We start from the raw sequence: 2,910 nt of genomic DNA, 5'->3' as shown, positions 1-2,910 counted from the left end.
TTTCGATAATAAAAACAACCTATTTTGTAAACATCTAAAGTAGAAGCCTCAAACTCGGATCTACGAATAATATTAAAATTGGAAATATTTAATAAATAAAATTATCTGAAATTTTGTCTGCCATAATACGATAGCCCATGACATTCAGTAAATAAAATAAAGAGAATGATAGGGTATACATCTATTGACTGTTGCAAATTTGTGAGCCATGCGAAACAATGATAATAATTAATACAAATAAACACGCGAGTCTTCGCGAAAAGTGTGAATATAATATAACAAAAAATACTTTATAAATATTTTTCCTTTATTTTTTTCCCCCTCTTTCGAACTTCGTACAGTGATCAGCTTCCTATTTGAGAAATGTCATCTCAAATTTGAAAGAACTTGTTGCCGACTCAGAACTTCGCTAATAGGATTTCAATTGGAATCAGAAAAGAAATAATAAATACATAGTTTTGTTAACATGATTTTAATTCATGAGTAAAAAAAAATATTGAAGTCATTCGTATTTTTGTAGAGTTACGACTTTCGCTAACGACTCCGTATTAATTAGAATTATCTACAAATTTTAATTTAAAAAAAAGTTTAAAATATTCATATGCGATAAACTGTCTACTGAAGTTTCTTTCTTTTCTTTTTTTTTTTTTTTGTTTTTTCTGGAATTTTATTATGTATTCAATTCGACTTTCCACTGTACTGTTCTTTAAATCTGTTTCTGTACGTGTGATATCAGATATACGTCATATAATAATCATTTCATTGTATTTATCCAGGACAAGGTCAATGTTACATAATTATATTTTTATAACAATCATAAAGTACCAGGGCGCCGTGGCTTAGTTGGCTAAAGCGCCTGTCTAGTAAACAGGAGATCGTGGGTTCGAATCCCATCGGTGCCTTGCTGCTTTTTGCGTCGGCATACTATAATTACCTGTTGCCATCCGTTCTGTGTGTAAAGGTTGGTTTGTTTCAAAAAAAAAAAAAAAAAAAAAAAACGAGGCAGGTAGAAGCCTGAATTGTCTGAGAAATATTTTTTTTTTTAAAAAAAAAGTATCAGATAAAAGAACAAAATAAAATCATTAAAGATTGAATAATAAACTATCAAAAAATAAAAATAGCAAAAGATAAAAGTATCAAAAATATTAAGAACAGTACTTGAAAATTCTTGTAGACTGATTGCTTGTTTCCCAAGTGATATCAGAAATGGCATCAATTTGGAAAAAAAAAAAAATATTGGCTAACCTTAAATGGTCATACTAATCGAGAATAATCGTACACCAAATGTCCCCCTTTCGGTAAATGTTAGTACTAGGAAGAAAATGAAATATCTATATTAAGAATATTTGCGTAAAATGCGAAAAATGTTGCTATGGTAACTAAATATAAATAGGGCTTAACAGGGACGACTGTAGCTTTCCCGTAGAGCAATTTTTTTCCCCCTTCTGTCCTGTTAAGTGTCATCTCCTTTCAGTAGATTGACTATTGTTTTTTTTTTTCTTTCTGGAAGATGTTAATCATATCTAATAATTTACTAATAAAATACAGAGAATTCTGTATTTTATTTGTATTATATCTGTATGTAATTTAAAACTGTGCTATAATTATTAAACTAATTTTCAATGTTATATAAATACTCCAGGAGAGGGAGCTATGCTTATCATTATATAACGTGATCGTTATTCATAAATATGGTTGATTACGCAGGTTATTTTGTTTATTTTCTGTTGCACTGTAATGAGATTTTATTATTTGAATTGTATTCTTATATCACGTTATGGCTTCTGTATCACGTTTATATTTCTAAACCAAGTATATCCAAAGAAGTTTGACAAGAACGGAGAATTCTATCATGGTGAGCGATCATGGCAGGACGCATTTATTTCTATGACGCTGTAGGGTGCGTTCCATTTCACTTCTACTCTTGTGCGAATGCTTCAGCTTGTTCCGACTCGCTTCCCTTTTCTGTGTTTCAGTTCGGTCTTAAGCTAATTGCATGTTCTACGTTATAATTTTCACAGCAAGACACTTCTCTGGACTCACTTCTTTCCGTTTCTCTACTTATATACTATAATCTCCAACTTCCTTCTCTGTATGAATTTGGTTCCGGCTTCGCAAAAAAAAAAAAAAAAAGATTAAAAAAAAAATGATGTCATATTTTAAAATTCTTCATGTAGAAACGGTATCTGATAGTTTATTAAAATAAAATTTTAATAAACTATCAGATAGATTACCCATAGTTAGCGGATCGCAAACTATGGGTAATCTATTATTAATCAGTTTAAATTGGGAGAAACCCTTGTATAGCTTATCATTTAATTAATTATGTTGCTGCTTAATTTTAAGCACTAATCGCAAGTTATTTAAGGAGTTGATCAGTTACCCATAGGAAGTAGGCGAAGCTTCTCTAGTTCCTAGCTGACTTCTTTCAAAAATCGATGCACAGTTGGTTTTCCTCTCGTAGTTGTCACCAATAACCGAGCTCATAACTATCGATGATTTCAAGAGTTCTGGGGGGGGGGAGGTTACTGCAGACAAACGCCAGCATATCTGATTCTTCGTAAATTCTTTTCTGAAAGTTCTTCGGTTGTTTTTTTTTTTTTTTTTTGAGTTTCGGAACCTGCTGTAAAATAATAAATAAAAAACAGAAGACCTTGTGGACAGAAGACCTTGGTTGTACCAAGGTCTTCTGTCCACAACTAGAATCGAGCTCGAAACTATAACGGTCTCTTTTCCTTCTTGAAGACTGAAATTATGAAGCGCATATGTATAAAAGTGGTAAAAATGATAATAACGACCATAATATCCTTTAAATTATTTATTTTCTTTTTCTTTGAATTTTTCTCTGATTTATTTTTCTTAAGAAACTGTGGAGATCCAAAAAGGCGTGTCTCTTGGTCAAGTTAACAT

General features: G+C 31.1%; 1 non-coding gene across 1 annotated transcript; it reads left to right on the top strand.

Annotated features, from left to right (window-relative positions):
• Positions 1-828: 828 nt before the first annotated feature.
• On the top strand, positions 829-902 carry TRNAT-AGU (transfer RNA threonine (anticodon AGU)). The gene has a single exon. It is a non-coding gene; the product is annotated as a tRNA-Thr (tRNA).
• The last annotated feature ends 2,008 nt before the right edge of the window (positions 903-2,910 follow it).

The sequence above is a fragment of the Typopeltis vanoorti genome, chromosome 11, assembly GCF_054136105.1.
Source record: "Typopeltis vanoorti isolate ZY-2024b chromosome 11, IOZ_Tvanoo_1.0, whole genome shotgun sequence".
NCBI lineage: Eukaryota > Metazoa > Arthropoda > Arachnida > Uropygi > Thelyphonidae > Typopeltis > Typopeltis vanoorti.
The sequence above is the reverse complement of the archived record's forward strand: the minus strand, read 5'-3'. Positions and strand labels throughout refer to the sequence as shown.